The sequence below is a fragment of the Equus asinus genome, chromosome 29, assembly GCF_041296235.1.
Source record: "Equus asinus isolate D_3611 breed Donkey chromosome 29, EquAss-T2T_v2, whole genome shotgun sequence".
NCBI lineage: Eukaryota > Metazoa > Chordata > Mammalia > Perissodactyla > Equidae > Equus > Equus asinus.
In genome coordinates, this window is record NC_091818.1 from 14,533,593 (window position 1) to 14,558,340 (window position 24,748).

Genomic DNA, 24,748 nt, shown 5'->3' on the forward strand with positions numbered 1-24,748 from the left:
CTTATAATCTGTTGTTTTTCTGTGGTGTCTGTTGTTATTTATCCTCTTTCATTTCTAATTTTGTTTATCTGAGTTTTCTCTCTTTTTTACTTTCCAAGTCTGGCTAGGGGTTTTTCAATTTTATTTATCTTCTCAAAGAACCAGCTCTTTGTTTCATTGATCCTTTCTACTGCCTGTTTTGTTTCAATAACATTTAGTTCTGCTCTGATATTTGTTATTTCTCTCCTTCTACTGACTTTGGGCTTTGTTTGTTCTTCTTTTTCTAATTCAGTTAGGTGTAATTTGAGACTGCTTATTTGGGACTTTTCTTGTTTGTTAAGATGTGCCTGTATTGTGATCAATTTCCCTCTTAATACAGCTTTTGCTGTATCCCATATGAGTTAGTATGGTATGTTATCATTTTCATTTGTCTCCAGATATTGTTTGATTTCTCCTTTAATTTCTTCAGTGATCCATTGGTTGTTCAATAGCATGTTGTTTTGTCTCCACATCTTTGTCCCTTTCTCAGCTTTTTTCTTGTAATTAATTTCTAGCTTTATAGCATTACGATCAGAAAAGATGCTTGTTATTATTTCAGTTTTCCTAAATTTATTGAGGCTTGCCTTGTTTCCCAACATATGGTCCATCCTTGAGAATGTTCCATGCGCACTTGAGAAGAATGTGTATTCTGCTGGGTTTGGATGTTGTGTTCTATACATGTCTATTAACTCCAACTGGTAGGTTTGCATTTAATTCTACTGTTTTCTTGTTGATCATCTGTCTGGATGACATTTCCATAGATGTGAGCAGAGTGTTGAGGTCCCCTACTATTATTGTGTTATTATTAATATCTTCTTTTAGGTTTGTTAATAGTTGCTTTAGGAACTTTGGTGTTCCTGTGTTGGGTGTAAGTGTTATATCTTCTTGGTGGAGTGTCCCTTGGATCATTATATACTGCCCCTGTTTGTCTCTCTTTACCTGCCTTATCTTGAAGTCTACTTTGTCTGATATAAGTATTGCTACACCTGCTTTCTTTTGTTTGCCATTAGCTTGGAGTATCATCTTCCACCCCTTCACTCTGAGCCTGTGTTTGTCATTGGAGCTGAGATGTGTTTCCTGGAGGCAGCATATTGTTGGGTCTTGTTCTTTAATCCATCTCGGCACTCTGTGTCTTTTTATTGGGTAATTCAATCCATTTACATTTAGGGTGATTATTGATATATGAGGGCTTAAGGCTGTCATTCCATCACTCATTTTCTGGTTTTCCTGCATTTCCTTTGTTTCTCATCCTGTGTGTTTTGGTCCACTCATTGAATTATGTATCTTTTTATGATGTGTTTCTTTGTTTTCTCATTACTTATTCTTTGTGTCTCTGTTCTGCTTTTTTGTTTAGTGGTTACCCTGAGTTTTGTATTCAGAATCTCATGTATAAGATAGTCCATTTTCTTATGACCTCTTATTTCCTTAGTCTAAACCAATTCAGTCCCTTTCCTCCTCCCTCCTAAGTTGTTTTTCTCATATCTTATTCTATCCTGTGTTCTGAGTTTGTGGTTAAAATGACAGGATTATCTTTGTTTTTGGTGTTTTCCCTCCCTTTAGCTTAATGCTGTACTTGAGTATTTGCTATCCTATTCTAACTCTGTCTACTTATTTATCTCCTTACTCTGTGTTTTGTGACCACTCCCCCCCCCCTTCTTTTTTTTTCTTTTCATGTATGAGGGCCTTCTTGAGGATTTCTTGTCGGAGGAGGTCTTATGGCTATGAAGCCCCTCAGCTTTTGTTTGTCTGGGAAAGTTCTTATTTCTCCCTCATATCTGAAGGATATTTTTGCTGGATATAGTATTCTTGGCTGAAGATTTTTCTCTGTTAAAGATTTAAATATGTTGGTCTAGTCTCTCCTAGCTTATGAGGTTTGTGCAGAGAAATCCTCTGAAAACCTGATAGGGGTTCCTTTGTAGGTTATTTGGATTGAATTTGGGGGTGCTCTAATAGCTTCATGAACTCGAAAGTCCAAATCTCTTTCCAGGTTTTGGAAGTTCTCAGTCATTATATCTTTACATAAGCTTTTTGTCTTTTCTTTCTTTCTTCTCTTTCTGGGACTTTGATGATGTGCACATTGCTTCTTTTAATGGTGTCCCATAGGTCTCATAGGCTTTCTTCATTTTTTTCTCTTCTATTTAGGTAATTTTAATTGATTTGTCTTCTAGATCACCCATTCTTTCTTTTGCTTTCTCAAGTCTCACCTTGAAGCTCTCAGTTGAATTCTTCAGTTGACTCATTATTCTGCAGCTCTAAAATTTCTGTTAGGTTCTATTTTTTGTTTTCTATATTTTAGTTAAACTTCTTATTTTTTCTTATATTGTTTTCCTGATATTATTGGATTATTTATCTATGCTCTCTTGTAGCTTTATGAACATACTTAGAACAATGATTTTGAATTCTTTGTGGGACAACTCCTGGATCTCCATTTCTTTGGGACCAGTTACTGGAGGCTTACTGTATTTATTTGGTGGACCCAGATTTCCCTGATTCTTTGCGATCCGTGTAACCCCTTGTCATTGGAGCTGAGATGTGTTTCCTGGAGGCAGCATATTGTTGGGTCTTGTTCTTTAATCCATCTCGGATTTCAAGAAACAGTCACCTCTTCCAGACCTCAGAGACTGGCTTTGGTAAGAGAAGATTTTCACCTAGAAGTGGGCCATGTTGGGGCATGCTGTGACCCTATGTCTAGGGTAAAGGGTGCTTTGTGTGGGAGCATGTGGTGCTGGGGTCCTGGGGGGCATGATGTCTCTTTGGCTCAGGATGCTACATTTCACAGGATTGGCAACTTTGTGGTCCTTGTCAAGCACTCTGGAGCTCTTCAGTGGCTTTAAGGGCTGTTGGGGTCTTTATTAGCACCTCCAGGTCCAGTGGCTAGGGACCAGGGAAGGCTACAATGGTGGCCAGAGCTGGTGGTGTGAACACACTCAGTGGCAGGGGCCAGCTTCAAGTCCCTGTGTAGTGGCAGGGGCTAGTTGGTAAGCATACATATAGTGGTGGGAGCCAACACAGGCAGCAAAGGCCTGGGCCAACTATGGGCTCACTGGCAGCTTCTGGAGCCTTGGCTATCAACATGCACTACTGTGGTAGCTGGGTTTCACCATGAGTGCCTAACAGTAGAAGCTGCTTATGGGAGTCAGGTTGGGAGAAGCAGGTACACAGTTTGTGGGGCTCACTGCTGTTGATCACAGTGGTACAGACCAGTGACAGAAGATAGGGCCTGATCTGGGCCCTTATGCAGCTGCAGGGGTCCTGGATGTCAGCATCCTCTCCTGTGACTGCACAGGCTCCCCTGGGCATGTGCACTGCAGTGGAGGCTGGGAACAAGTGTCAGGCCAGCAACATTCGAGTGCAAAGCTGGAGGGGCTAGCCCCAAGTGCATGCATGGTTGTTGGGGTGAGCCTCAGGAATCTAGGTTGGCCTCTTGCCCTTTTGCAGCCACAGAGGCTGGGATTGGCTTCTGGTGCAGTTACTGGGCTCCAGCGGGGCAGAAGAAGGAGGGAATGGGGAGACAGGGCAGCTGGCATTAAGGAACACGTATGCCTGTGACAGCTGGTAAAGCTGGTGAAAGCTGCAGGGGTTCCTTGGTGGCGGTTCTGGCCTTGGTTTTCCCGTGGCGACATCTGCTGAGTTTGTCTGCAGAGCATTTCATTGTGACCCACAACTGTTCTCTCATGGCTGCTATTGGTAACTCCTGCATTTCTTCCTTGTTCCTAGTCACATCTGTATGTCTCAGCTTTGCTGGTCTGGGTGCGGTGAAAATGAAGCAGGGCCTTCATGTGGTCCCCTAAAAGGCTGGAGAAGCTGGTCGCTACCCCACTCTTTCTTTCCTAGCAAAGGAAATTTTTTCTAGCTGGGAAATTCCCTCTTGTCACTGAGCAATGTTGGCTTGGGGGATGGGATGATGCAGGAAAATGAAGTTGTCTCCTGTCTTTTCTCGTGTAGTTATTCTCAGGGTTTTGCCCCACCACGTTGCGGAAGTTTCTTAAGTGGACTCTAGAGCTCTCAAAGGCTGTTTTTGTTTGATGGGAGCTAGATAATTGCTGATCTTTGTAGGGGGACACAGGCTAGGGTCCCCTATTTTGCCATTTTAGTGATGTAGCCTTCCAGAATATACATGAAGACATGTTCGATTGTCACAACTAGGAGGGAGAGTGTGCTACTGGCATCTCATAGGTAGAGACCAAGAATTTTGCTAAACATCCTACAACGCATAGGACAGTCCACAAAGGTAATGACCCAGCTTAAAATGTCAATAGTGCCAACATTGAAAAATCTTGAGCTAAGCCCTTTCTTCTTCTTTGCTACCTCTTGCCAGTCAATACACTTCTCTCTCTCATAAAGCTCCACCAGAGGTAAGTGTATGTACATATGTGTGTATGTTCAACAAAGAGTGTGTGCACATGCATATGTGTGGGACATATGTGTGCACAGCCAGTCTGTGAGGGTGTCTATTTTGAGGTTGTTCTTGAAGGAGAAAATGTAATCTAGTTTATTTCATCAATTAGTCATACATATTTTTGCACAAAGAGAATAGCAACTGAAAAGAATTTATTTTGTTGTTTAATTTTTGGGTTACTCGTGGAAATCATATAAATCCTAACACCCATTACCAGAGATCACTGAAATATTGGGCTGTGGCCCCACCGTTTTCCTGACTTGTTTGTTCTGAATTTTAGCAGAGCGTTGCATCACTCCTCAGTATGAACATGTTCTTATAGGTCAGTGTGTTGATTCGAGCCAGTGTGGAAAAGAAGACATCCTTGTTCAAACGAGGAAGATTTACAGTGGAAACTGCCATTTGCATTCCCTTCTAGATCAGGTGCCTCCGTGTCAATTTAGTTACCTATAATTTTGACAAATATGTTTTTCATAAAAGGTAGCTGCAAAGAGTGCCCTTCTGTTGCGTATAGAAATGTTATGCATCCATTTGAAAACTGTCATATCTTCATCTGACAGAAGAAAATGATTCTTTTTTGTTTTTTTTGAGGAAGATTAGCGTTGAGCTAACTCCTGCCAATCCTCCTCTCTTTGCTGAGGAAGACTGGCCCTGAGCTAACATCCATACCCATCTTCCTCTAATTTATATGTGGGACGCCTGCCACAGCATGGCTTGACAAGCAGTGCCATGTCCGCACCCAGGATCCAAACAGGGGACCCAGGGCCACCAAAGCCCAACGTGGGCACTTAACCGCTGCGCCACCAGGCTGGCCCCAGAAAATGATGCTGACATGATAATACCCTATGTCAGTTGGAAAGTAAGGAACAGAGAATAGATATTTAATTATTCTATCATCACCTCAACAAGTTAATTTTCTTAAAGCAGAAACTTAGCTCTGCCTTTAGTTAGACTTTGCAATTGGCAACCTCCGCAACCTGCAGCTCTTGGGGGCCTCAGGATCCTGCTTCTTTTGATGTGTTGGGTGACAGTGCCAGGGCTCCATGCAGAGCCCACCTTTCTCCATACCCTGACCACAGCTGTCCATCTCCAGTTCCGGGCTGCACCCATCCCCAGAGAGGGCCACTCTGCTTGCAGGCTTCCCTTTGGAATGCAAAGCCTGATGACATCGGACAGAGGTAGAGCGGGAACCTTCCGCGTGGGTTTTTTCCCATGGAAGGAAAGAATCTATGGTGCAGTTTTTATCTTGAGAAACTCCTGGGTTGAAAAATGAATGTAGGAAGGCAGATTTGGATTACAACATAAAGAACTTATGTCTCTCCTCCTTCCTGTGAGCAGAGAATGATCTTTCCCAAAGACTTGTGCATACTGGCTGACTCGTTCTAAATCAGCTTCGTCAGGGACGCCGATACCATTCTCCAGGAGTATCTACCCAGTGTTCAGAATGACACATTTTATCAAATCATCAACCAGAATTTATTGAGAGCCTTTCGAAGTAAAAGTATTCCTATTTGACTCCTGCTTTCAGTGATTTATGAGTCCGGTAGAAGGATGAAGACTAACACCCATGAAAAAGCATCAAGCAAAGCAAGAAAGTGTATAATAAAGTACTCAACTGGCAAGCAGAGCCTAAAAGGTTGTAGGAAGTACAGAGAAGAATGAGTAAAGAAAACAAAATTTAATTTGTCATTCTTAGAATTGAGGACCTGATTTAAATTCTGCTTTCTTAGCCAAGAAAAGATGTGCTGTTTATGTTTCTTCTAAATGATGCTAAAACATTCAGAGGGAAAGGTAGCATAATTTTGTATGTTATCTAGATTTAGCTAAATATCTCATTTTGGCAGTGTTCACAAACTTTAGTGTGCGTAGGGGTTAGGAATGTGGAGCACATTAGTGATGCAAGCTGGTGAGGAGTCATCATGAGTAAAGGTCACTGCTGCGGTTTATAAAGCCCCGGCCCATCCAAAGGAGGCGCTGAGAATGCAAACCCAACGTTGGCACACTGGGTCACACTTTAAGGAAATCTGAAAACCCAAATATTTTTTTATGTAAAATCTCCCAATTTGTAAATATTAGCAACAAAGAAAAATATTTTTAAATGTATTATGGGCCAAGTAAAACATATCTACAGGCTGAAGACGTGCAGGAATATTTAAAACACGGACTGTTTCTGTGTGGTGGTCGGTATGATGGGAAGAGGCAGGAGGGAGGTGGTGGCGGGACCACATTCCACTGGAGCAGGCAAGCTATGGCGGGAGGGGGGACTGCATCCTAACAGTAATGAAGGATTCTCAGTGATGTGATCACCTTTGCACTTTAAAAAGTTCTTTATGGCTGGATATAGTCTGAAGCATGGATTGATGTGGGCAAAATTGTTGTCAGGGAGATCAGCTGGAAGTTGGTGTAGTATTTAAGAGATATGTATACATATCTCGTCTATCTATTCATCTATCTATCTAAACTTCCTTTGACAAGAGCACTGTAAGGTACGGGGCCAAAACGTCTTTTGCCATAACAAATTAGCATAAGATAAGAAATGGATAGTTTTGTTTTCCTTTTAATAACTTTTTTCTGATTACAAATGAATTCACCATGAAAAATTTAAAACATTCAGAAAATCACAGTGAAAATCAATACAATAACCCATAACGCCACCTCCATTATCACCTAGTGTTCAAAGTCTGTGTCCCTGAAGGCATCTAAGATCAGGAACAGGATGGAAAGCTGGTATGACAGCAGCATGGGACGTATGTTTGGGACCCTCTAAAAAACTGGGTGGGGGCAGAGACATTTTAAGGGAGCTAACTTCCTGTACTCACCCTACAGCTTGGTAGTCTGTGCTGCAATGATTCAGATGTGATCGAAAACGGTAAACTACTCACTGGCTGGGGAGCCACAGCATCTATAGATTATAGGAACACCCATGATTATTTCTTTAGGACTTAGTACTTGGAACCTAGAATTAGTTTGTCGAAGGATAGGTATATTTTAAGGCTTCTGTTAAGTACAGCCAATGCCCAGACTAGCAGTACAAAATTGTAATTACACTCATTTTCTTCATCAAAATTGGTTATCAGTGTGTGTGGCTGATTCTATTTTCCAAAAAATGGCTGCAAAATGTCTCCCATCCCCCATGCTTGTCATACATGTGCTCTTGACACTCCTACTCTCAAGAAGTAAGGTCTCTCTTCCCTCCCCTGAGGTTGACTCAGGTGTTGACTGACAAAAGGTAAGCGGTGTGATTTCCAAGGCCAGGTCATAAAAGGGAGAGTTTCTGCCTGACTTCTTTTGGGACACTTGCCTCGGAAGTCAGTCACCATGTGAGGAAATGAAATAGTCACATGGAGAGGCCATATGTCTGCGGTCAACAGCCAAACATGAGTTAACGAGTTTTCCCCGCTGAGCCTCCAGACACTGTGCAACACAGACATTTGTCCCTTTTCTGAATTCCTGACAAACAGACTCCATGAGCATAATAAAATGACAGCTCGTTTGTGCCACTAAATTTAGGGTGGATCTTACACAGCAATAGCTAACTAGAACATTGCATATGTTCAACAATTTGGGCAATTTGAAAGGTAAAACATGGTATTTCATTATTGTTTAAATGTCATTTCCTGAATTGCCTTGTGGGTTAGTTTTCTTTCTTTCCCATTCTCTCCTTCCTTCCTTCCCTCCCTCTCTTCCTTTTTTTCATTTCTTTTCTTCTTTCTTTCTTTCCTTTTGTATTGCTTTTGAGAATTACTTCATTATTGAGAACTAAAATTTTGGAAAGAATCAGACTCTGTGTCCCCAGATTCACCAATGCCACGCAGTCACTTCTATTAATAATATCATCAGAAGAATAGTACAAGAGAGTGAATGATACATATATGCAACTCAAAGAAAGAATTTAAATTTATCCTATATCTCTCACTTTGGTTAATGACTTCAGGAAATTTTCTTATAATTTCTACTCTCCCTGGGTTTACATAGAGAACGCACTGCAGAGGTCACATTCTGTATCACCAGCCAATACCCGTTGTGCGAGACTGAAGGCTGGCATCAGACGACAAACTGTGTTCTCTCTGTTTGTGATAATATTATCTTGGTGTTTCAGATGTTGGAGTCTTCCCTTTGCGGTTGATCTTAGTCTTAAAATGGATGGTGTACTACCTCAATTTTCCTGTTAGATAATCCAGAGAAAAGCTATAAGGTAGGGGATACAGGATCTGAGTATCATTTATTTTTGACTTATAGGAATAAAACAAATTTTTATAAGATCTGACATTTCTTCAATATAACACTATAAATCTACAAGCAATCTCAAAACTAGAAAGAATCCTTGGAGGGAGTTAGGTGTCAAACAAAGGTAAAAAATTCTCAGCATGTCATCCTTTACGGACCCATAGAGGATTTTGTGTTTGCTACACTGATCCTAATGACAAAGTGTGTGTATCTTCATATGAACATTCTTTGGAGGTGGCTTCTTGCTTATTATATGTATGGCAATCCAAGAATCTTCTGAGTAAGCTGTGCGCAAGGATCTTTGACTCCACAGAGCCAGGATCCTGTCCGATCCCCACATAAGGGATCCTTTTTAATTACCTCTCTTCTTCTCTGGAATATGAGCTTCAGGACAGAAGATAACTTGTCTAATTGTTCGCTGATGTATCACCAGCACCTAGGACAATGCCTGTACATAACACACACATAATCATTATTTAAATGAATAAATATTATTCAGACCATTGCAAAAGTGTCTCGACAAATATAGAGCTTATTCAAATAGACAAGCCAAGAAAAAGACACCTAGATTAAACAAAATCCTTTCTAAAAACTTTAACACTTAGATGAATCTATTGAGTGCTTGCTATGAAGTCGATGGCCCCACATATTTGGATTTTCTTCTTCCTCTTTATCTGTGGCGTCACTGTCTGGGATACTCCCAAATCCCAGAAATCTCACTGCGGAACATTAGGACACAGGATTATCAGATTTTATTAGGCAATTAGGGAATTGTCGTTTTGTATGCTTAAAAGATTCACACTGAAAGAGTTTCTTCTAGATTCTTCTTGGGACTAATCAGGTAAAAAAAAATTCCATTATCTCATTAAGTAATACTTTGAAAGGAAAAGGAGTAAGAGATCCAAAAATTAATGATTATCCTGCGTCATGTGCTATAAAACATATGTATGTAAGTACGTCTCAATCCTCTCAGCAAATTTATGTCTAATTCTCCCAAACTGAACCTATTACAGTTTTGGGGCCTTTTTAAAAAGAAAATAACACAGAATTTGGACTATAAAAGTAGGAATGAAAGTAAATATTTATTTAAAATGAAATATAAATCACCACAAGGTGTGAATTTACACAAGCTTATGAACATATAAAATCTAGAATGGCAGCATGTTTTTATCATCTAATTGAAACACTTTGATAACCCTTTTTTCTCTCTGTGTTTTTAGCTGTCTACCTCTTGATTGCTGTTTCCTATTATTTTCTATACCACTTTCTATGAGAGCATAGAAACATAAATTAGTCTTCCTTCTGGCATGGTTGGTCAAAATATGTTTTTCATTTCTCATTGTTTAAAAAAATGTATTCCAGCCACACTACTTATTAACGGTAATGTAAAATAAATTTTTAAGACGGCTATCCAATTTGGGAATAACTCCAGTAAGTTTATTATCAGCCGTAAGGTTTAGAAGACAAGCTTCTGTCTCCATACCTTTCCAACCTGTTTCTTCTGCATATGTCATACCTTAGGGCTGCACACACTGGACACCACTGGGCATGTTGCACTGCACACTGACCTGTGTCCTTTGCATTACACCTTTGTGTTACAGTGTCAAGTGAATTAGCAAAGTGGGCAATAAGGTTATTTCTATAACTCATTTCTACACCAGGAGAGCTAGCAGTAACTTAATTATACACAACAGTAACTATGAACCATGTAAACATGTCACCAAACCCAAAATCAAATGTATCTCCAAATCAACCCCTCCTTAGACACATCCCCAAAATGTCCGGGGTTACCTCAGCAGAGCCTGACGTGAGGGGAGTGTGATGGGGAAAACGATGGAGTGGAAGGATGGAATGGACTTTACGAACACCAGTTAAAATATGCTTTTGGGGGAAAAACAAACCTCCTCTCTCTGTTGGACTATCTGCGCTCTGATCCTGACCCTACCATTTATTAGGTGTGTAACCTAAGGCAAGTAAGTTATATCGTTGTAACTTGGTTTAAAAGTACTACCCATCTCATAAGTTGTGATAATTAAATGATTTAATGGATGGAAAGTACTTAAAACAGTGCCTGGCATTAAGTAGTAGTCAGAAAATGTTCTGGTTTTGCTGTGCTAAACGCTGTATCTGATTGTTGGGGATATTAAACTGACCAATAGACTTTTCTATAGAACATTTTACATTTAAGTTTGAATACAAAGATAAAATAACAACTCAAATGCCAAGTCTCTGAAAAATAAAAGGGATTCTGGATACATATAAGACATTATAAGACAAGAAGCTGGGGAGTGAGGTAATGCCAACTGCTCAAATAACCTGATGTGGTGTGATTATCTGGGCTCACATCTTTCTCTTTATTCCTGATTTGCGTATCAGCATGGACAGCTCAGCAAGAAAGAGGGCAAGAAGGTCAAGTAACGATGCATCTTTAGACTTTAGACTTACCCGGAATATCTCCAACATAGAGAAGTGAAACAAAAGCGTTGGTGAGATTTTGCCCAGACTGAATCTCCTGGAACCCTGTGTTTATAAGTGATATTTAATCTCTCCCAAAAAGATCATTATTACAGGTACATAGAAAATGTGGCTTTTAAAAACCAGGAAAAAAATCAGAAATCAGGAAAAGATCTTCAAATTTCTACTCGGGGAATGGGACCTAAGGGTTCAATTTAGACATGACTTGTTCTCTCACTATTGAAGACCAAGCACCTAAAGTTTCTTTCCTTTCTTCCTTCTTTCGTCTCTTCCTTCCTTCCTTCCTTGCTTCCTTCCTCCTTCTTCCCTCCCTCCCTCTCTACCTCTCTTTCTTTCTTCTGACACACCTAGACAGGAGAGGGAAGGTGGTGGCACCGAGGCATCACAGAGAGGGAGTACAGAAAAGATCACGAAAAATGAAAGCAGAAGAGTGGGAGCTTTTGCCAGGAAAGTTAACTTCTATTACTTTTCAGAGAAAGTAGTCAGAAAAGCAAACTTAAAAATTCAATACTTGCTCGACTTCATGCCTAATCAAATTTTCCCAAATGGCATAAAGTTACTCAGGAGCCATCTGAACTGCAAGGGTTCGTATAGCCCTGACGTGTTCACGTGAGTTGACGCTGTGAACGCTCGCTGGCCTCTGTCGATTCAGCAGATGGCAAAGCTTGTGAGAGGATCAAACAGCCTCTGATAGGAGAGCAGCGCATTTTGTGCCGGGCACCTGTCAGGTAGCCCTCTCCACCAGCAAACAAACGGGCAGGGCTTTGTGTTCCCAGGGGAGTGGAGCTGCAAGAGGCCACAGAGGGGAAAGAGAGAGACCAGCAGAGCAGCCGAGCTCCAAAAGTCTTCATGACAGAAAAAGCTGTGATAAATTCTGACTAAGACCTCAAAAATCAAAATTAAAATTGTTTCCTAATAGTGCATGTTTTTATTAAAGAAACTTTATATCTGAGACACAAGTTGGTAAATCACAAAGAATACACCTTGAATCTTTCTTTTAAATACAGAATAGCATTTTCAAAATGACTTTTTATTACCTTTGATTAAATCTCCCTTAGAAAAGAAATATATTCAGTGACCAATGACTGCATGATGTTGGGATGTTAAGGCCAGGGTCCCTTGCCTTAACTTGGAATGGCCACGGGCTCAGTCTGCTAAGAGGCAGGCTGGGCCTCAGCTGCCCCTGCGTAGCTGGTCAGCTTTCTCTTGCCCACCCTGCCTTCCTCGCTTCCTGCAGGTGTATCTCCTGAGAGAAAAGGAAGCCACTATGCTAGCAATGTTCTCCAGATTCTTGAGAAACAGAATAAAAAGGTTTTGAACTTGAGAGAAGACAACACAAGGTTCTTTGACCACGGAAACTTTGTGAAAGCAGATGGTTTTTGTTGCTGGCAATTTTGTTCTTTTGTTTGTTTACGCCTGAAACCCCAGCACCTCAACATGAGTTTGGCACATCATAGGTGCTCAAAAAATATTTGTCAAATAAATGAATTAGTTCATGGTTTTCTCAAGAAACTTTTAGAGCTCTAGATCAATTTCTTTTATGAGAGTTGAGATTTAAAAATGTAACTGTTGGAGAAAGGGGATGGCAAGAAATGATGGGTCCTGTGATCAGCTCACTTATTAAGAGATCTTCCCACCTTTAAAGGTTTACTCATTGTTCTAAGACACATTGGGGAGAAAGATAGTGTGGATTATTTTAACTCTGGATGTGTTTAATGATCTCCATTTAAGAATATAAGGGTATCTCTGTTTCTATGGATAAGGACTTATAGGGACACATCCAGATACTTATCCAGAACAATTCCTCATTGTCACTTAGGGAATCAGATAGTCAATGGTAAGTCAAGACTATTTGATATCACTGCCTAAAATTAACAACTGGTTGCTGAAAGCAAGTGATTTGATAGAATTTAAAAATTTAATAGACCAAAAACTCCACTTTTTTAGGATTATTGGAAGTAGCACCTGTAGACAAGCCTCCAGAATTTTCCAGTACTGATTCACTGTCAAAAGCACTAAGCTTCCTATTGGCCATCATCTATTTTCCAGGTTTCCAGTCTCTGTCTTGTATATTTGTGTTGGAGGCATTGGCTTTGTTTTCTGTTTTTTAGCTGTATAGAGGTATAATTGACAGATACAATTGTAAGATGAATAAAGGGCATGATGTGATGATTTGATATACCCATCCATTGTGACAGGATTCTCCTCATCGAGTGAGTTAACATCCATCACCTCACATACTTACCTTTTTCAAGTCTACTCTTTTAGCACATTTCCATTATACAATACAGTGTTATCAACTGTAGCCACTGTGTTATACTTTAGATACTCAGGACTTACTCATCTTATAACTGAAAGTTTGTACTCTTTTACCAACCTCTCCATATTTCCCCCACTACCAAGCCCCTGGCAGCTACCATTCTACTCGCTGTTTCTATGAGTTCAACGGGTTTTTTTAGATTCCACATATAAGTGATACCACGCAGTACTTACCTTTCTCTATCTGACTTATTTCACTTAACATAATGCCCTCCAGTTTCCTCCATGTTGTCACAAATGGCAAGATTCCCTTCTTTCTTAAGGCTGAATGATATTCTATTGTATGTATGTATCTATATATATGTATGTATCTATGTATGTAATAACTTTATCCATTCATTCATCCGTGGACATACTTAGGTTGTATCTATACCTTAACTATTGAAAATAAGGCTGCAATGAACATGGGAGTAGAGATATCTCTTCAAGACAATGATGTCACTTCCGGTGTATCTGCCCAAAGTGAAATTGCTGGATCATATGGCAGTTCAATTTTTAACTTCTTAAGGAATCTCTGTGCTGTTTTCCATAGAGGTTGTACCATTTTATATTTCCACTGACAATGCGCAAGTTTTCTTTTTCTCCGCTTCCTCACCAGTATTTGTTATCTCTTGACTTTTTGATAATAGACAACCCAATAGGTGTGCCATGATATCTCATTGTGGTTTGGATTTGCATTTCCCTGATAATTAGCAATGTTGAGCACCTTCTCATGTAACGGCCATCTGTATGTCTTCTTGGGAAAAACATCTATTCAGGTATTTTGCCCATTTTTAATAAGGTTATTTATTATTGTTATTGAATTGTATGAGTTCCTCGTATATTTTGGATATTAGCCCTTTTGGCAGTTGTGGTTTGTAAATATTTTCTCCCATTCCATAGGTTACCTCTTCATTTTGTTGATGGTTCTTTTGCTGCCCAAAAGCTTTTTAGCTTGATGTAGTCCCACCTGATGATTTTTGCTTTTGCTGCCTTTGCTTTTGATGTCAAATCCAGGAATTCATTGCCAAGACCAATGTCAAGGAAGTTGCCACTGAAGTTCTCTTCTAGGAGTTTCATAGTTTCAGGTCTTACGTTCAAGTCTTTAATCCATTTTGAGTTGATTTTTGTGAGTGGTTAAGATAGTGGTCCAGTTTCACTCTTTTGCATGTGCTATCCAGATTTCTCAACAATATTTGTTGAAGAGACCATCCTTTCCCCGTACTTTATTTTTTTATTTATTTATTTTGGCTGAGGAAGATTCACCCTGAGCTAACCTCTGCTTTTATAGGCAACTCATATGCCTGTTTTTATGCTAATGTCATACTGTTTTGATTATTATAGCTTTGTAATAAAGCTTGAAATTAGGTAGTGGATGCCTCCAGCTTTGTTCTTATCTCTCAAGATCGCTTTGAATTTTGGGGGTCTTTTGTGGTTCCTGGGAATTTTAAGATTGATTTTTCTATTTCTGTGAAAAATGCCATTGGTATTTTGATGGGATTGCACCGAATCTGTAGATCACTAGATCATTTGGGCAGTATTGACACACTAACAATATTAATTCCTCCAATCCATGAACATGGAACATCTTTCCATTCATACGTTGTCTTCTTCAATTTCTTTCATCAATATCTTATAGGTTTTGGTGTACAGATCTTTCATCTACTTGGTTAAATTTATTCCTAAGTATTTTATTCTTTTTGATGTTATTGCAAATGGGATGGTTTTCTTTACTTCTCTTGCCGATAGTTCATCATTAGTGTGTAGACATGCAACTGATTTTTGTAAATTGATTTTGTATCTTGACACTTTACTGAATTCCTTTAGGGGGTATTTTTTTTATCATGAGGTTGAACTTCCCTTGCCATCTCATGTTTCTGATTTCTCACCATAAGTTTTTCTTGCTCAAGGAAAGCAAACTCCCACCCCTCTGAAGATAACCTTAGGACTGTAAATGTAGTAGATAGAAGTTTTTGCAAGTATACGTTTATAGATTTGTGAATGTGGGTATATGTGTGAGTGTTTGTCATCTGTGAGCACATGCAGGTATCTTATGGGATGAACTGAGATAGCCCTGCTTTTCAGCCAGTGAAAAATTTGAGGCTGTTAGCCCAAATCCCTGGGCCTACAGGTGTTCTTCCATGCTTAAGAAAGAAGAAAATATGTGTAGGAACAGCAATCCCAGTGCTGTCATTAACCAAGGAGTTGGATCAAGTTATGTGAACAAAAGGATGTGATGTCCTTGTGGAAAAGTAGATTCGGCTTTCTTCAGAAAAAATAATTCGGAGGAGTAAGGCGTGATGATGAATAAAGCCAGTGGCAGGCTTTTCTGCCTCATTTCAGAGCCACCAAAATATAAACAGAAGAAACATTATATTAGCATAGGGGTCAGGCCTGAAGAAGCAGAAGCTACAAGTCCAGGAAGGTTCAGAGACCCCAGACCTCTTTCTCCTGTGATGTACAAAACAGTTTCAGTGGAACACAGTGGGGTTATCAGCACGATTTGGAGGTAGCATGCATGGAAGGCAGGATGTCTTTACAGAATCTGAAAAGGTCAGGACGAGAACACATCCAAGTAGGACCCCCTGCAAAGGTCTAAACAGGACTTCTCACCTTTACCCCAAGTTAACCAAGTAGTCACATAATGTAACTGCTACATGTCCTTTTACTCTGTCCTGCTCCAGGATGCTTTCCTGATCCTTCGATAAAATAAGTGCTCATACCTCCCCTGAAGTTAACTGCAGGTTGCTCTAAGAAAGATGGACATAACTTGTCTCAGGTGGTACCACTCTGGCCCTCCTATGGTTGTATTCTCTTCACAGATAAAAGAAGTCACCTTGCAACACAGGGACACGCCCACTCAGAGCCAGTGGCTTCCTTTCTGGGGTTCATTCCAGTTACCTGGGATACCAGAACAGCCTGCCCACTCAGCCTGTTGCTGAGTCCACTGCCAGAAACTGTGATGTCCTTGTCTGTGGGTCAGCTTTTTAAAGGCAAACTTTTCACGAGTATGGAGGACAAGGGGTTGGCCACGATGTAATTATTTTGTGGGGGCAAGGGGAACCTAGGAACTCCCACTGGCAGTTGGGTGAAGAAAAAAGGCAGAGATGGGAAAAAAAAAAAAAAAGAGATGAGTTGGGTGCAAGCTACTGACCTGGCACCATTTGCTATTGCAAATGTTAGGATCTTGCCTGCACTCAGGAAAGAGACAGCATCTTGTTCTTCTTCATTAGGCGGAGCAGTAGTAGATAGAAGCAGAGGTGCAGGAACTGTAGTATCAAATAACTTCTACATCCCACCCCCGACTCCCCCAGTATGAGATTACAAGATCATTTTGTCATTTTGTCAGATCTTCCCACCATAGGCTAGGGAAAAATATCACACACACACACACACACACACTTATTACACATGGCGCGGAAAGACAAGCCTGCCACAAAGAGGTAGGCTAGGGGAGAAGGAAGAAAAGACAAAAAGGAGGGATAGGTCTTAAGAAATTATTATTCAGAAGAGCAGCCTGCATTCATTTTCCATAATCATGTCATTTTACATTTCCTAAGGATGACTTTATGTTCGGGACACCACCTTGAATCCCACTTCAATCTTAAAGGGGGCAATTTAGGTAGAGAGTGAAGGAAAGTAATAGGAGATCAGCCATGAGTGAAACTGACAATTGTTGGAATTACTATGACCGTGGCTAATTTAAGTTCCTGGGAATCCAAAAGATTGTGAAAGGTGCACTGGAATTTATTGATTCAAAAAGTAGTAACTCTTTCAAGATAACCTTCGTTCCACTGTACATGTGATTGAGGAGGTGTCAAGCTTGGGTTTTGTTTTTTTTTTTTTCTTAAAGATTGGCACCTGGGCTAACAGCTGTTGCCAATCTTCCTTTTTTTTTTTAAGGATTGGCACCTGGGCTAACAACTGTTGCCAATCTTTTTTTTCTGCTTTATCTCCCCAGACCCCCCCTGTACACAGTTGCATATCTTAGTTGCATGTCCTTCTAGTTGTGGGATGTGGGACGCCGCCTCAACGTGGCCTGACGAGTGGTACCATGTCCGTGCCCAGGATCCGAACCTTGGGCTGCCGCAGCGGAGCGCGCGAACTTAACCACTCGGCCACGGAGCTGGCCCCTCAAGCTTGGTTTTGTTTCATATTAAAGAGAAGAAAGAGCCCAGAAATCTGGAGGACCGGGACTCAGACTGAAGACATATGGGTATATTAAATATATATGTGTATATATATGTCTGTACACATGTACACACACACGTGTGTGTGTGTGTCTGTGTGTGTGTAGTGTTTAAGAGCACGGATTCTAGAGTCCAACTGCCTGGATACAAAACCAGAGTCTGTCTTCCTAGCTGTTTGGATTAGACGAGTTCTCTATCCCCTCTGGTGCTGATTTCCCCATCTGTAATAATGTTACTGACATCACAGCGTTGTGAAAGAATGACGTAAGTGAAAATACGTGCCGTGAGTAGAGCAGGGCTGTGGCACAGTAAGTAAGTGATCCACAGCTTTTAGTTGCAGCTATTATATTATTATTATTACTACTACTATTATCGCACTGCATCTTCTTTTCCTCACCTCTAAAATGAAGAGATTAAATAGGCAATCAATACATTATATTCTACTTCTAAGACTCTGTTATATGCTTCTATAATATAGATAAATAGAATAATACTTTATATTATTGTTATTCTGAATTACCCATAGCCAGAGATGATGTTTCTTTTAACCTTTTTCTTCATTTTTATGAAGGATTTTTCAATCATGCCCTGTGCCCACGATGCTACTTGCTTTTTCCTACTGGGAACCTTGTTTGAAGGAAGAAGTGTCCATTTAGAGCGATGGCACACACTCAAGTCTTTAACTGCAGGAATTCAGATTATGCTCTCATATATGGCAACCTAACCTGCACCACTCTCTCCTGGCTCTCAGTAGATTGAGAAAATCAGCTTAAGCTGAAATAATACTGTATTCAGAAAAGAAGTCATTATCCCTGAAATTGACATCGTTCTTTCAATTTGAAAATGATGGATTTTTAATATGTTACTGATGACAAAATGACATGAAATTTCAGCTAGATGGAGAATAACGGCAGTTGGAGAAGTTTAGACATGTTCAGTATCCAGATGAATCTACAAGGAGGCAATAAAATTCAATAGACAATGAATTCAAGTTTGAAGAAAATTCAGTTAAAACAATGTCCCATGGAATAAAATAATTTGACACAGGTTGGGCAGTTTTCAAAACAGATGATTATATATATCTAAATACGGAAGCACACCCACTCTAACACCAAATTGTCAGACACCTTCAGCTGAACAAGGCGGGTTAAGGAAAGTGCCTTTCCTGGTTGAGAGTGCCCCAGGCTTATGGGAGAGCCATGAGCCTACAGTGCTCTTTTTCACCCTGTAGATGCTCAATAAATGCTAGCCCACTGACAGAGCATTCTCCTGTGTGACCAATTAGGCCTGCAGGGGATTCAAAATAACCCATTGTTCATCTACTTCTAACGCTATTCAATCTCCCCAAGGTCTCAAAAAAGATGCTTGGTCAGTCCACTGGGCCGGGGGGTTAAGCACATCATTAGTGGTTCCCTCCTGCGTTACACACTGACTTCATCAGAAAACAGATTTAAAGTGATTAATTCATTACCAGAAATGATCTGCTCACCTTCCTCAGGACCACAGCCAAAACACCTGCTCACCAACCAGGCCCTAACTCGGCAGCACAGACGGCAAGTTCTCCTTAATATACCTCTTGGAAGGTAATGTTTGTAAGAGACTGGCAGATCCTAGCATGGTGTTTATGGACCATTCCAGCATTCTTACCTTTAAGGGGTATTGTGTATAAAAAGTGCAATGTGAATTTCAAATCTGAAAACTCCAGAAATAGTTGGGCCAAGGGGATAGAGCCACAGCCTGGAGCCAGGAGACATGTACACAGGTTGTTTCTCTGCCGAACACTACCAATTTATTGCACGACCTTGGGCAAGTCAGTTAACCTTGACTGATGTATTATTTACTGAGCAAAACATGTTCTAGAAGATATGAAAGGTTCATAATAGATTCCATGTATCTGCCTGTAAGGCGTGCAAGGGAGGCAACTGGGGCTTCCTGACTAAGTTAAAGGCCAGGCCCTGTCAAGCTCACGGCAGGGAATCTTCATCTTCTGGAATTTATAGAGCTGTAAGTGCGTCCATTAGAAAGCTAGATCTGATCCCTCCCCTCCCTTTACTGCTCAGCAAAGGAGGAGAGGCATTCTCCTCCAGAGGGTTACTATAGACTTATTCAAATGAATGAATGTTAAAGGGCCTAGCCTTGTGTCTGGAACACAGCACACAATATTTATTGATTCTGCATCTTACTCTCTTGGCTACTATGTTAAGATGCCAGCAAAAATACAGATATACTGGACAGTTTAGTTACACAAAGTCACGTGGCTAGTGACAGAACCAGAATTAAAACTGAGATGTGATTCATTTAGCGTGATTAATTCAATGCCTAAAACATGAGCCCCCAAGACCTTGGCCCCTCTATTATGACATGCTGACCCCCAAGGGACAAGAACAAGACAGAGTTCTGCAAAATAAGACAACTAGCAGTCAATTTTGAAATACAAAATGAATGCAACCAAGAACAAGCGACCCCGGCATTTCAGGAAAAGAAATGTCAGACATGCAAAAGTAGAAATAAAAATAGGATAATGTCTTTAGAAGTATGCCTGGCAAGTAAGCGTGAGTCTCCATATTAGGGAGGATTCTCAGCAGGCCAAAGGTAAAGGGTTCATTTCCCAAGTTGCCTGCAGCCATGTCATGAAAGCTCCAGGAACAGAGTCGCCGGGAGTTGCAATCCATGCCAGATCGCTATCAACTAGCTTATTTGTATTGGTCAGTTCCCACTGATTTCAGAATAGTCAAATTATTCTGGAACAAATTCCTTCAACGTAATAGTACAACACGACTTTGAAAAACTCACATGCGCCTCCCTGCCTGCTGCATGGCTGTGTACTCGCGTCTTGTGTGAGTGAGCTGCCCGCTGACTGTGAGCATCTGGGCGGAAGGGCTGCGCCTTCCTTTCCAAGTAGTCGCAGAACCTAACCAATGCCTGGTATGTAACCTGTACAAAGTAATGTTTAATTGACGAGTAAACTGATGAATGAGTCAGAATATCTGTCTGGACAGTTAAAAAAATAGAATCAGCATAGGCTGAAATTATATTTGTCAATGAAGAGGCTCTCTGTGAAGAAGGAATGAGTAAGGCTGCTTAAGGAAACCCAGGAATGGCTTCTGTGGTAGATGTGCTTTCTTCAAGTAACTTAAACGTAGAAGTAAGCCAGTGTTTTTAGAATGAGTATTTTCTTTTTATGTAAGAAGAAAATATAACTTGGCTTACTGTCAGCATTTGTCATCTCTTTGCCTCTTCTATTGTTCCTGTGAAATAGGAAATTGAAATGGCAGAATGTCTCCTCTGAGACTGAGAAAGAAACATGCCCTCTGTCAAATCAGCCCAAACACACCCTGTGCTCCACAGTCGTTCCTGTAGGACAGGGTTATAGCGACGGGCGTCACTGTGTGGGAGCGGGGCCGAGAATGTTCATAACAGAGCAGTAATACACATCCAAATGGAATGCTGTGGGAATTTATCAGAGATTTCTCCAATTAGAGCTGGAGCCTTGGAGCTTAGCTCTGAATCCACCCACCAGGGAGTAGTATCAGTACTAGCTAAATAAATGATAGAGTTGTCCAAGACACTCCTGACGTGCCGAGTTTAAGGCATGTTCAGACTTTAACCCAAGGCAGCTGATGTTGAACAAGCAAATTCTTTGATTGTTATCACAAATATCAGCACATACTACTGTACCAGCTGCCTGGAGCCAACGGAAATGTTCCAAATTGTTACTGACCTCAAGTTATTAGCAGTTGTCTATTGAAGATAAAGTGATGCAAGCATTAAACTAACATATATGAACATCATTCCTGGACTTTTTGGCCTTTCTACTATGAATACATGAGACGTAGATCCACATATATCCCCAGATGGTTTTCCGCAGTTAATTCAATATAAGGAATTCAACGTTACATTAATCTTCCACGAGAGCTATTTTAGACCATTTGGAATTGATCTTGAGATCTATATCTCCATAATGCAACAGCGTACCAATTCATCAAATATTCATGATCATAAAGAGCTTCATACTGTATATGTGGGATCAGACATTAAAACAGTCAAATCCCAAGGGTTGGTAATGTTAAGATTTCCATTTAAGAGGAAACATGATATTAAACTTTGAATAAATTAGGGATTTGCAATGCTTCTCTTCAGGATGAGAGAGCATTATCTTTCAACAAAAGTGCCTTCTCCTAAGTGGATACTTTATGAGGGAGACGATAATTAAAATATTTAATATATTCGGCTATATAGAATTTTGGTTAAGAAAGACTGAATTTAGATTGGAAAATAGACTGATAAGTTTGATCACATAAAAATCCAAGATAAGTGCATAGACAAAATCAAACAAAACACAAAAAAGCAAAAATATCCTACACTTCAAAACAAATACTGTAAGTAAATAAAAAGAGAATAACAAACTCATATCATAAGGGGTTAATTTCTCTAATTTATAGTGAGCTCTAAAAATTGAGAAGAGAAAGAACCCAATAGAAAAATAGGCAGAGATCAGAGCAAATAAATTTCCAGAAAAGGCATGCAACATTTGCAAAATGTAAGGATATTCAGTCTCTTTTAAAAGTTTAATGCAAACTAAAACTACAATGAGATATAATTTCCCACCTATCAGAATCACAAAAAGTTAAATTTTAACACACAAGTTGGTCTGACTTCCATTCCAGTGGTATTGCAAAATGTCAAAATCCTTATGAAGGATAATTCAAAATGACAAATCGATTTGCTCTTTGACCCGGCAAAGCCACTCGAGGGCATTTATCCTAAATGTATAGCTGCAAAAGTAAAAATAGCATTTGTGCCAGGTTATCATGGTAGCATTCTTTGTAATCACAAAATATGGCAAAAGAATTCTCTCTCTACAGCAAAATACTTAAAATATGGTACTTCCGCACACAGGAATGGAAGCTCTGACTATCTGAATGCGTGCAGCTGAAGTTCCCCACACTACGTGGAAAGTTCTGCAGGAGTTGCAAGTGCCTAAAGTCCATTCAGCAAGCTACTATTTGTGGAAAACGGATAGGAAATAAGACAATATATTCGCATATATTATATTTGCATAAAGAAAAACTGAAAATATACAGGCAAAACTAATTAAAGGTCATTTCTTATTAGGGCAGGAGGTACAATGGGAGGGGCAGTGATAAGAATGGAATCCAGCATTTTCAAAATTTTCCTTTCTACATAGGGAACATACAAATATTACCTATTCAAAAATAAAATTAACTTCAGAATGTAACATACATTTTAAAGTAAAAACAGAGTGCATCTACTTCCCATGGGTTAATTTCACACATCAGTCAGTCCTTCTCCAAGTCCAGAATTTTCCATTATGGTATATCCCAGAGGAATACGTTTGCCAGATATCACATTGTCTACATACATGTAGAATATTAATAGATTAGTTCTTCTGTTTAAATCTGTAAATATTGTGAAGCGGACAGGTGTTGTGTCATTTTACAAATATGTCTATTATCCCTAATCAACCCACATATATTGTATGATCATCACTTCAAGCTGGATAATTATACAAGTGCGTTTGTTCACTGTTGTATCCTTGGCTGGTAAGATGGTGATTTGATTTTCTACTTAATTATTTAGAGTGCTTTTAAATTGTCTGCTATAGGAGTACATTAATTTTATAATCAGACAAAAACATCAATAAGGGTTGCTGTCAAGATTTTATTTCAGTGCCAACAAATCTGGTTCAAAGAAAGACCACTGATATACAGCAAGTGCGATTAAAATAAGAGTCAGTGTTCTTTGGACTGGGGTGTATGGAAGACCACGTGAACTTCGGCTCCCAGGCGGTGCAGGAGGTGGCACCCTTCCCTAACAACCTCGGGGAGCTAACCCAGCCCCACTAGCACAGTGAAAATACTGGATTGTTTCTGCAATCAGAAAGATTTCCCAGAAACAAGTCCTACTCTGGGCCCACCAGTCGAGGCTGAATTCTGAGTCTGCTATTGTACTCTTTGCTAATGATATAGGCTGCCCATTTCCTTAACAAGCTGGGTTTGTTCATTGGAAAATGTAACAAATAATTTCAAGGTTATGTCATTCTTGGCAAGCGCCGTAACGCTGGTGGAAAAAGGAAGTTTTCAGAGCAAGGCGACGACTGAAATCTTGTTTGGAACCCCAGCCTCCAAAGCCTGCAGAAGAACCATATTGTTCAAGTCCACAGGGGTCTCCAATGCTCGTAGATATGAAATACCAATAAGCTTTTAAAAGGATGCAAGTTAGAAGAGATTAATTTGTTCAAGTTCAGCCTCGACAAGTAAGGAAATCGCTTTGGAATATGCATTTTATTTAGTGTGTCCCTCTTTTAAATGTTTGCTTGGTAAAGACTACATTATCTTTGCTTCTAATCACAGCCAACTTTTGATTATGCAGGAGATGCTTATTTGCAGGAACTTGAGCTCTGTATTTCCTTCCTATTGTTCACTTTTGCAATTTTGCTATTTATTAGTCCTTCCTCCATTATACAAGCAGAGCACAGGAAATTGAGTCGAAATAATTAGTTATTTGTAGGCCAATTTTATGTTAAATGTGCTGCTCCCTGCCCGTAGATCATTACTAGTATTTTTAGGTAAAATTTTATGATTAAATCTAGTGAAACATTTTATTTTTTTGTTGTTGGTTTTTTTTTTTTTTTAGAGATTTTATTTTTTTCCTTTTTCTCCCCAAAGCCCCCCGGTACATAGTTGTATATTCTTCGTTGTGGGTCCTTCTAGTTGTGGCATGTGGGACGCTGCCTAAGCGTGGTTTGGTGAGCAGTGCCATGTCCGCGCCCAGGATTTGAACCAACAAAACACTGGGCTGCCTTCAGCGGAGCACATGAACTTAACCACTCGGCCGTGGGGCCAGCCCCTGAAACATTTTCTTTTGCGGATAAAAGAAAGCAGCACAGTCTTGTGCACTGAACTGAGCCATCTGATTCTGCCTTAACCTTTGCCTGTGGTTCACTTGGTGACCCCGGAGGAGTCCTGTGTCTCACTGTCTCTGTGCTTTACAGGGGTAGTTGCCCTGCTGACTCTCTAAAAACGCTTTCAGGAAAGAATTGGGGAAGAGAATTTATGAAATACACAAACTCCCCAAAGAAAGGTTAAATAGGAATTCAGGGCATATGCAAGCACGTTTG